This window comes from Oncorhynchus masou, chromosome 18 (assembly GCF_036934945.1).
Source record: "Oncorhynchus masou masou isolate Uvic2021 chromosome 18, UVic_Omas_1.1, whole genome shotgun sequence".
Classification (NCBI taxonomy): Eukaryota; Metazoa; Chordata; class Actinopteri; order Salmoniformes; family Salmonidae; genus Oncorhynchus; species Oncorhynchus masou.
This window is the reverse complement of record NC_088229.1, coordinates 73,557,762-73,569,662: the sequence shown is the minus strand read 5'-3', so window position 1 is coordinate 73,569,662 and position 11,901 is coordinate 73,557,762. Positions and strand designations below refer to the sequence as shown.

Sequence of the window (11,901 nt, the reverse complement as noted above, 5' to 3'; positions counted from 1 at the left end):
GGAGATGAGCCTGGGACTGGGACTGGAGATGAGACTGGGACTGGGACTGGAGATGAGACTGGGACTGGAGATTAGACTGGGACTGGAGATGAGACTGGGACTGGAGATGAGACTGGGACTGGGACTGGAGATGAGACTGGGACTGGAGATGAAACTGGGACTGGGACTGGAGATGAGCCTGGGACTGGGACTGGAGATGAGACTGGGACTGGGACTGGAGATGAGACTGGGACTGGAGATGAAACTGGGACTGGGACTGGAGATGAAACTGGGACTGGGACTGGAGATGAGACTGGGACTGGGACTGGAGATGAAACTGGGACTGGAGATGAGACTGGGACTGGGACTGGAGATGAGACTGGGACTGGAGATGAGACTGGGACTGGGACTGGAGATGAGACTGGGACTGGGACTGGAGATGAAACTGGGACTGGGACTGGAGATGAGACTGGGACTGGAGATGAAACTGGGACTGGAGATGAGACTGGGACTGGAGATGAGACTGGGACTGGGACTGGAGATGAGACTGGGACTGGGACTGGAGATGAAACTGGGACTGGGACTGGAGATGAGACTGGGACTGGAGATGAAACTGGGACTGGAGATGGGACTGGGACTGGAGATGAGACTGGGACTGGGACTGGAGATGAGACTGGGACTGGGACTGGAGATGAGACTGGGACTGGGACTGGAGATGAAACTGGGACTGGGACGGGAGATGAGACTGGGACTGGAGATGAGACTGGGACTGGAGATGAGACTGGGACTGGATATGAGACTGGGACTGGGACTGGAGATGAGACTGGGACTGGAGATGAAACTGGGACTGGAGATGAGACTGGGACTGGAGATGAGACTGGGGCTGGGACTGGAGATGAGACTGGGACTGGGACTGGAGATGGGACTGGGACTGGGACTGGAGATGAGACTGGTACTGGTACTGGAGATGGGACTGGGACGGGAGATGAGACTGGAACTGGGACTGGAGATGAGACTGGGACTGGAGATGAGACTGGGACTGGGACTGGAGATGAGACTGGGACTGGAGATGAGACTGGGACTGGAGATGAGACTGGGACTGGAGATGAAACTGGGACTGGGACTGGAGATGAGACTGGGACTGGAGATGAGACTGGGACTGGAGATGAGACTGGGACTGGAGATGAGACTGGGACTGGAGATTAGACTGGGACTGGGACTGGAGATGAGACTGGGACTGGGACTGGAGATGAGACTGGGACTGGAGACGAAACTGGGACTGGGACTGGAGATGAGACTGGGACTGGAGTTGAGACTGGGACTGGGACTGGAGATGAGACTGGGACTGGAGATGAGACTGGGACTGGAGATTAGACTGGGACTGGGACTGGAGATGAGACTGGAACTGGGATTGGAGATTAGACTGGGACTGGAGACGAAACTGGGACTGGGACTGGAGATGAGACTGGGACTGGAGATGAGACTGGGACTGGGACTGGAGATGAGACTGGGACTGGAGACGAAACTGGGACTGGGACTGGAGATGAGACTGGGACTGGAGATGAGACTGGGACTGGAGATGAGACTGGGACTGGAGATGAGACTGGGACTGGAGATTAGACTGGGACTGGGACTGGAGATGAGACTGGGACTGGGACTGGAGATGAGACTGGGACTGGAGACGAAACTGGGACTGGGACTGGAGATGAGACTGGGACTGGAGATGAGACTGGGACTGGGACTGGAGATGAGACTGGGACTGGAGACGAAACTGGGACTGGGACTGGAGATGAGACTGGGACTGGAGATGAAACTGGGACTGGGACTGGAGATGAGACTGGGACTGGAGATGAGACTGGGACTGGAGATGAGACTGGGACTGGAGATGAGACTGGGACTGGAGATTAGACTGGGACTGGGACTGGAGATGAGACTGGGACTGGGACTGGAGATGAGACTGGGACTGGAGATGAGACTGGGACTGGAGATGAGACTGGGACTGGGACTGGAGATGAGACTGGGACTGGAGATGAGACTGGGACTGGGACTGGAGATGAGACTGGGACTGGGACTGGAGATGAGACTGGGACTGGAGATTAGACTGGGACTGGGACTGGAGATGAGACTGGGACTGGAGATTAGACTGGGACTGGAGATGAGACTGGGACTGGAGATGAGACTGGGACTGGGACTGGAGATGAGACTGGGACTGGAGATGAGACTGGGACTGGAGATTAGACTGGGACTGGGACTGGAGATTAGACTGGGAATGGAGATGAGACTGGGACTGGAGATGAGACTGGGACTGGAGATGAGACTGGGACTGGAGATGAGACTGGGACTGGGACTGGAGATGAGACTGGGACTGGAGATGAGACTGGGACTGGGACTGGAGATGAGACTGGGACTGGAGATGAGACTGGGACTGGGACTGGAGATGAGACTGGGACTGGGACTGGAGATGAGACTGGGACTGGGACTGGAGATGAGACTGGGACGGGAGATGAGACTGGAACTGGGACGGGAGATGAGACTGGGACGGGAGATGAGACTGGAACTGGGACGGGAGATGAGACTGGGACTGGAGATGAGACTGGGACTGGAGATGAGACTGGGACTGGAGATGAGACTGGGACTGGAGATGAGACTGGGACTGGGACTGGAGATGAGACTGGGACTGGAGATGAGACTGGGACTGGAGATGAGACTGGGACTGGGACTGGAGATGAGACTGGGACTGGAGATGAGACTGGGACTGGGACTGGAGATGAGACTGGGACTGGAGACGAAACTGGGACTGGGACTGGAGATGAGACTGGGACTGGAGACGAAACTGGGACTGGGAATGGAGATGAGACTGGGACTGGAGATGAGACTGGGACTGGGACTGGAGATGAGACTGGGACTGGAGATGAAACTGGGACTGGAGATGAGACTGGGACTGGAGATGAGACTGGGACTGGGACTGGAGATGAGACTGGGACTGGAGATGAGACTGGGACTGGAGATGAGACTGGGACTGGGACTGGAGATGAGACTGGGACTGGAGATGAGACTGGGACTGGAGATGAGACTGGGACTGGGACTGGAGATGAGACTGGGACTGGAGATGAGACTGGGACTGGAGATAAGACTGGGACTGGAGATGAGACTGGGACTGGGACTGGAGATGAAACTGGGACTGGGACTGGAGATGAGACTGGGACTGGAGATTAGACTGGGACTGGAGATGAGACTGGGACTGGAGATGAGACTGGGACTGGGACTGGAGATGAGACTGGGACTGGAGATAAAACTGGGACTGGGACTGGAGATGAGCCTGGGACTGGGACTGGAGATGAGACTGGGACTGGGACTGGAGATGAGACTGGGACTGGAGATGAAACTGGGACTGGGACTGGAGATGAAACTGGGACTGGGACTGGAGATGAGACTGGGACTGGGACTGGAGATGAAACTGGGACTGGGACTGGAGATGAGACTGGGACTGGAGATGAAACTGGGACTGGGACTGGAGATGAGACTGGGACTGGGACTGGAGATGAGACTGGGACTGGAGATGAGACTGGGACTGGGACTGGAGATGAGACTGGGACTGGGACTGGAGATGAAACTGGGACTGGGACTGGAGATGAGACTGGGACTGGAGATGAAACTGGGACTGGAGATGAGACTGGGACTGGAGATGAGACTGGGACTGGGACTGGAGATGAGACTGGGACTGGGACTGGAGATGAAACTGGGACTGGGACTGGAGATGAGACTGGGACTGGAGATGAAACTGGGACTGGAGATGGGACTGGGACTGGAGATGAGACTGGGACTGGGACTGGGACGGGAGATGAGACTGGGACTGGAGATTAGACTGGGACTGGAGATGAGACTGGGACTGGAGATGAGACTGGGACTGGGACTGGAGATGAGACTGGGACTGGAGATGAAACTGGGACTGGAGATGAGACTGGGACTGGAGATGAGACTGGGGCTGGGACTGGAGATGAGACTGGGACTGGGACTGGAGATGGGACTGGGACTGGGACTGGAGATGAGACTGGGACTGGGACTGGAGATGGGACTGGGACGGGAGATGAGACTGGAACTGGGACTGGAGATGAGACTGGGACTGGAGATGAGACTGGGACTGGGACTGGAGATGAGACTGGGACTGGAGATGAGACTGGGACTGGAGATGAGACTGGGACTGGAGATGAAACTGGGACTGGGACTGGAGATGAGACTGGGACTGGAGATGAGACTGGGACTGGAGATGAGACTGGGACTGGAGATGAGACTGGGACTGGAGATTAGACTGGGACTGGGACTGGAGATGAGACTGGGACTGGGACTGGAGATGAGACTGGGACTGGAGACGAAACTGGGACTGGGACTGGAGATGAGACTGGGACTGGAGATGAGACTGGGACTGGGACTGGAGATGAGACTGGGACTGGAGACGAAACTGGGACTGGGACTGGAGATGAGACTGGGACTGGAGATGAGACTGGGACTGGAGATGAGACTGGGACTGGAGATGAGACTGGGACTGGAGATTAGACTGGGACTGGGACTGGAGATGAGACTGGGACTGGGACTGGAGATGAGACTGGGACTGGAGACGAAACTGGGACTGGGACTGGAGATGAGACTGGGACTGGAGATGAGACTGGGACTGGGACTGGAGATGAGACTGGGACTGGAGACGAAACTGGGACTGGGACTGGAGATGAGACTGGGACTGGAGATGAAACTGGGACTGGGACTGGAGATGAGACTGGGACTGGAGATGAGACTGGGACTGGAGATGAGACTGGGACTGGAGATGAGACTGGGACTGGAGATTAGACTGGGACTGGGACTGGAGATGAGACTGGGACTGGGACTGGAGATGAGACTGGGACTGGAGATGAGACTGGGACTGGAGATGAGACTGGGACTGGAGATGAGACTGGGGCTGGAGATGAGACTGGGACTGGAGACGAGACTGGGACTGGAGATGAGACTGGGACTGGAGATGAGACTGGGACTGGAGATGAGACTGGGACTGGGACTGGAGATGAGACTGGGACTGGAGATGAGACTGGGACTGGGACTGGAGATGAGACTGGGACTGGAGACGAAACTGGGACTGGGACTGGAGATGAGACTGGGACTGGAGACGAAACTGGGACTGGGAATGGAGATGAGACTGGGACTGGAGATGAGACTGGGACTGGGACTGGAGATGAGACTGGGACTGGAGATGAGACTGGGACTGGGACTGGAGATGAAACTGGGACTGGAGATGAGACTGGGACTGGAGATGAGACTGGGACTGGGACTGGAGATGAGACTGGGACTGGGACTGGAGATGAAACTGGGACTGGGACTGGAGATGAGACTGGGACTGGAGATGAAACTGGGACTGGAGATGGGACTGGGACTGGAGATGAGACTGGGACTGGGACTGGGACGGGAGATGAGACTGGGACTGAGACTGGGACTGGAGATTAGACTGGGACTGGAGATGAGACTGGGACTGGAGATGAGACTGGGACTGGGACTGGAGATGAGACTGGGACTGGAATGAAACTGGGACTGGAGATGAGACTGGGACTGGAGATGAGACTGGGGCTGGGACTGGAGATGAGACTGGGACTGGGACTGGAGATGAGACTGGGACTGGAGATGAGACTGGGACTGGAGATGAGACTGGGACTGGGACTGGAGATGAGACTGGGACTGGAGATGAGACTGGGACTGGAGATGAGACTGGGACTGGGACTGGAGATGAGACTGGGACTGGAGATGAGACTGGGACTGGAGATGAGACTGGGACTGGGACTGGAGATGAAACTGGGACTGGGACTGGAGATGAGACTGGGACTGGAGATTAGACTGGGACTGGGACTGGAGATGAGACTGGGACTGGAGATGAGACTGGGACTGGAGATGAGACTGGGACTGGAGATGAGACTGGGACTGGGACTGGAGATGAAACTGGGACTGGGACTGGAGATGAGACTGGGACTGGAGATGAAACTGGGACTGGGACTGGAGATGAGACTGGGACTGGGACTGGAGATGAGACTGGGACTGGAGATGAGACTGGGACTGGGACTGGAGATGAGACTGGGACTGGGACTGGAGATGAAACTGGGACTGGGACTGGAGATGAGACTGGGACTGGAGATGAAACTGGGACTGGAGATGAGACTGGGACTGGAGATGAGACTGGGACTGGGACTGGAGATGAGACTGGGACTGGGACTGGAGATGAAACTGGGACTGGGACTGGAGATGAGACTGGGACTGGAGATGAAACTGGGACTGGAGATGGGACTGGGACTGGAGATGAGACTGGGACTGGGACTGGGACGGGAGATGAGACTGGGACTGGAGATTAAACTGGGACTGGAGATGAGACTGGGACTGGAGATGAGACTGGGACTGGGACTGGAGATGAGACTGGGACTGGAGATGAAACTGGGACTGGAGATGAGACTGGGACTGGAGATGAGACTGGGGCTGGGACTGGAGATGAGACTGGGACTGGGACTGGAGATGGGACTGGGACTGGGACTGGAGATGAGACTGGGACTGGGACTGGAGATGGGACTGGGACGGAGATGAGACTGGAACTGGGACTGGAGATGAGACTGGGACTGGAGATGAGACTGGGACTGGGACTGGAGATGAGACTGGGACTGGAGATGAGACTGGGACTGGAGATGAGACTGGGACTGGAGATGAAACTGGGACTGGGACTGGAGATGAGACTGGGACTGGAGATGAGACTGGGACTGGAGATGAGACTGGGACTGGAGATGAGACTGGGACTGGAGATTAGACTGGGACTGGGACTGGAGATGAGACTGGGACTGGGACTGGAGATGAGACTGGGACTGGAGACGAAACTGGGACTGGGACTGGAGATGAGACTGGGACTGGAGATGAGACTGGGACTGGGACTGGAGATGAGACTGGGACTGGAGACGAAACTGGGACTGGGACTGGAGATGAGACTGGGACTGGAGATGAGACTGGGACTGGAGATGAGACTGGGACTGGAGATGAGACTGGGACTGGAGATTAGACTGGGACTGGGACTGGAGATGAGACTGGGACTGGGACTGGAGATGAGACTGGGACTGGAGACGAAACTGGGACTGGGACTGGAGATGAGACTGGGACTGGAGATGAGACTGGGACTGGGACTGGAGATGAGACTGGGACTGGAGACGAAACTGGGACTGGGACTGGAGATGAGACTGGGACTGGAGATGAAACTGGGACTGGGACTGGAGATGAGACTGGGACTGGAGATGAGACTGGGACTGGAGATGAGACTGGGACTGGAGATGAGACTGGGACTGGAGATTAGACTGGGACTGGGACTGGAGATGAGACTGGGACTGGGACTGGAGATGAGACTGGGACTGGAGATGAGACTGGGACTGGAGATGAGACTGGGACTGGAGATGAGACTGGGGCTGGAGATGAGACTGGGACTGGAGACGAGACTGGGACTGGAGATGAGACTGGGACTGGAGATGAGACTGGGACTGGAGATGAGACTGGGACTGGGACTGGAGATGAGACTGGGACTGGAGATGAGACTGGGACTGGGACTGGAGATGAGACTGGGACTGGAGACGAAACTGGGACTGGGACTGGAGATGAGACTGGGACTGGAGACGAAACTGGGACTGGGAATGGAGATGAGACTGGGACTGGAGATGAGACTGGGACTGGGACTGGAGATGAGACTGGGACTGGAGATGAGACTGGGACTGGGACTGGAGATGAAACTGGGACTGGAGATGAGACTGGGACTGGAGATGAGACTGGGACTGGGACTGGAGATGAGACTGGGACTGGGACTGGAGATGAAACTGGGACTGGGACTGGAGATGAGACTGGGACTGGAGATGAAACTGGGACTGGAGATGGGACTGGGACTGGAGATGAGACTGGGACTGGGACTGGGACGGGAGATGAGACTGGGACTGAGACTGGGACTGGAGATTAGACTGGGACTGGAGATGAGACTGGGACTGGAGATGAGACTGGGACTGGGACTGGAGATGAGACTGGGACTGGAATGAAACTGGGACTGGAGATGAGACTGGGACTGGAGATGAGACTGGGGCTGGGACTGGAGATGAGACTGGGACTGGGACTGGAGATGAGACTGGGACTGGAGATGAGACTGGGACTGGAGATGAGACTGGGACTGGGACTGGAGATGAGACTGGGACTGGAGATGAGACTGGGACTGGAGATGAGACTGGGACTGGGACTGGAGATGAGACTGGGACTGGAGATGAGACTGGGACTGGAGATGAGACTGGGACTGGAGATGAGACTGGGACTGGGACTGGAGATGAAACTGGGACTGGGACTGGAGATGAGACTGGGACTGGAGATTAGACTGGGACTGGGACTGGAGATGAGACTGGGACTGGAGATGAGACTGGGACTGGAGATGAGACTGGGACTGGAGATGAGACTGGGACTGGGACTGGAGATGAGACTGGGACTGGAGATGAGACTGGGACTGGAGATGAGACTGGGACTGGAGATGAGACTGGGACTGGAGATTAGACTGGGACTGGGACTGGAGATGAGACTGGGACTGGGACTGGAGATGAGACTGGGACTGGAGACGAAACTGGGACTGGGACTGGAGATGAGACTGGGACTGGAGATGAGACTGGGACTGGGACTGGAGATGAGACTGGGACTGGAGACGAAACTGGGACTGGGACTGGAGATGAGACTGGGACTGGAGATGAAACTGGGACTGGGACTGGAGATGAGACTGGGACTGGAGATGAGACTGGGACTGGAGATGAGACTGGGACTGGAGATGAGACTGGGACTGGAGATTAGACTGGGACTGGGACTGGAGATGAGACTGGGACTGGGACTGGAGATGAGACTGGGACTGGAGATGAGACTGGGACTGGAGATGAGACTGGGACTGGAGATGAGACTGGGGCTGGAGATGAGACTGGGACTGGAGACGAGACTGGGACTGGAGATGAGACTGGGACTGGAGATGAGACTGGGACTGGAGATGAGACTGGGACTGGGACTGGAGATGAGACTGGGACTGGAGATGAGACTGGGACTGGGACTGGAGATGAGACTGGGACTGGAGACGAAACTGGGACTGGGACTGGAGATGAGACTGGGACTGGAGACGAAACTGGGACTGGGAATGGAGATGAGACTGGGACTGGAGATGAGACTGGGACTGGGACTGGAGATGAGACTGGGACTGGAGATGAGACTGGGACTGGGACTGGAGATGAAACTGGGACTGGAGATGAGACTGGGACTGGAGATGAGACTGGGACTGGGACTGGAGATGAGACTGGGACTGGGACTGGAGATGAAACTGGGACTGGGACTGGAGATGAGACTGGGACTGGAGATGAAACTGGGACTGGAGATGGGACTGGGACTGGAGATGAGACTGGGACTGGGACTGGGACGGGAGATGAGACTGGGACTGAGACTGGGACTGGAGATTAGACTGGGACTGGAGATGAGACTGGGACTGGAGATGAGACTGGGACTGGGACTGGAGATGAGACTGGGACTGGAATGAAACTGGGACTGGAGATGAGACTGGGACTGGAGATGAGACTGGGGCTGGGACTGGAGATGAGACTGGGACTGGGACTGGAGATGAGACTGGGACTGGAGATGAGACTGGGACTGGAGATGAGACTGGGACTGGGACTGGAGATGAGACTGGGACTGGAGATGAGACTGGGACTGGAGATGAGACTGGGACTGGGACTGGAGATGAGACTGGGACTGGAGATGAGACTGGGACTGGAGATGAGACTGGGACTGGAGATGAGACTGGGACTGGGACTGGAGATGAAACTGGGACTGGGACTGGAGATGAGACTGGGACTGGAGATTAGACTGGGACTGGGACTGGAGATGAGACTGGGACTGGAGATGAGACTGGGACTGGAGATGAGACTGGGACTGGAGATGAGACTGGGACTGGGACTGGAGATGAGACTGGGACTGGAGATGAGACTGGGACTGGGACTGGAGATGAAACTGGGACTGGGACTGGAGATGAGACTGGGACTGGAGATGAAACTGGGACTGGGACTGGAGATGAGACTGGGACTGGGACTGGAGATGAGACTGGGACTGGAGATGAGACTGGGACTGGGACTGGAGATGAGACTGGGACTGGGACTGGAGATGAAACTGGGACTGGGACTGGAGATGAGACTGGGACTGGAGATGAAACTGGGACTGGAGATGAGACTGGGACTGGAGATGAGACTGGGACTGGAGATGAGACTGGGACTGGGACTGGAGATGAAACTGGGACTGGGACTGGAGATGAGACTGGGACTGGGACTGGAGATGGGACTGGGACGGGAGATGAGACTGGAACTGGGACTGGAGATGAGACTGGGACTGGAGATGAGACTGGGACTGGGACTGGAGATGAGACTGGGACTGGAGATGAGACTGGGACTGGAGATGAGACTGGGACTGGAGATGAAACTGGGACTGGGACTGGAGATGAGACTGGGACTGGAGATGAAACTGGGACTGGGACTGGAGATGAGCCTGGGACTGGGACTGGAGATGAGACTGGGACTGGGACTGGAGATGAGACTGGGACTGGAGATGAAACTGGGACTGGGACTGGAGATGAAACTGGGACTGGGACTGGAGATGAGACTGGGACTGGGACTGGAGATGAAACTGGGACTGGAGATGAGACTGGGACTGGGACTGGAGATGAGACTGGGACTGGAGATGAGACTGGGACTGGGACTGGAGATGAGACTGGGACTGGGACTGGAGATGAAACTGGGACTGGGACTGGAGATGAGACTGGGACTGGAGATGAAACTGGGACTGGAGATGAGACTGGGACTGGAGATGAGACTGGGACTGGGACTGGAGATGAGACTGGGACTGGGACTGGAGATGAAACTGGGACTGGGACTGGAGATGAGACTGGGACTGGAGATGAAACTGGGACTGGAGATGGGACTGGGACTGGAGATGAGACTGGGACTGGGACTGGGACGGAGATGAGACTGGGACTGGAGATTAGACTGGGACTGGAGATGAGACTGGGACTGGGACTGGAGATGAGACTGGGACTGGAGATGAAACTGGGACTGGAGATGAGACTGGGACTGGAGATGAGACTGGGGCTGGGACTGGAGATGAGACTGGGACTGGAGATGAGACTGGGGCTGGGACTGGAGATGGGACTGGGACTGGGACTGGAGATGAGACTGGGACTGGGACTGGAGATGGGACTGGGACGGGAGATGAGACTGGAACTGGGACTGGAGATGAGACTGGGACTGGAGATGAGACTGGGACTGGGACTGGAGATGAGACTGGGACTGGAGATGAGACTGGGACTGGGACTGGAGATGGGACTGGGACTGGAGATGAGACTGGGACTGGGACTGGAGATGGGACTGGGACGGGAGATGAGACTGGAACTGGGACTGGAGATGAGACTGGGACTGGAGATGAGACTGGGACTGGGACTGGAGATGAGACTGGGACTGGAGATGAGACTGGGACTGGAGATGAGACTGGGACTGGAGATGAAACTGGGACTGGGACTGGAGATGAGACTGGGACTGGAGATGAGACTGGGACTGGAGATGAGACTGGGACTGGAGATGAGACTGGGACTGGAGATTAGACTGGGACTGGGACTGGAGATGAGACTGGGACTGGAGATGAGACTGGGACTGGGACTGGAGATGAGACTGGGACTGGAGACGAAACTGGGACTGGGACTGGAGATGAGACTGGGACTGGAGACGAAACTGGGACTGGGACTGGAGATGAGACTGGGACTGGAGATGAGACTGGGACTGGGACTGGAGATGAGACTGGGACTGGAGACGAAACTGGGACTGG

General features: G+C 56.4%; 1 pseudogene; it reads left to right on the top strand.

Moving 5' to 3' along the window:
* The first annotated feature begins 1,155 nt into the window (after nt 1-1,155).
* Nucleotides 1,156-11,689, top strand: LOC135503792 (putative per-hexamer repeat protein 5; annotated as a pseudogene).
* The last annotated feature ends 212 nt before the right edge of the window (nt 11,690-11,901 follow it).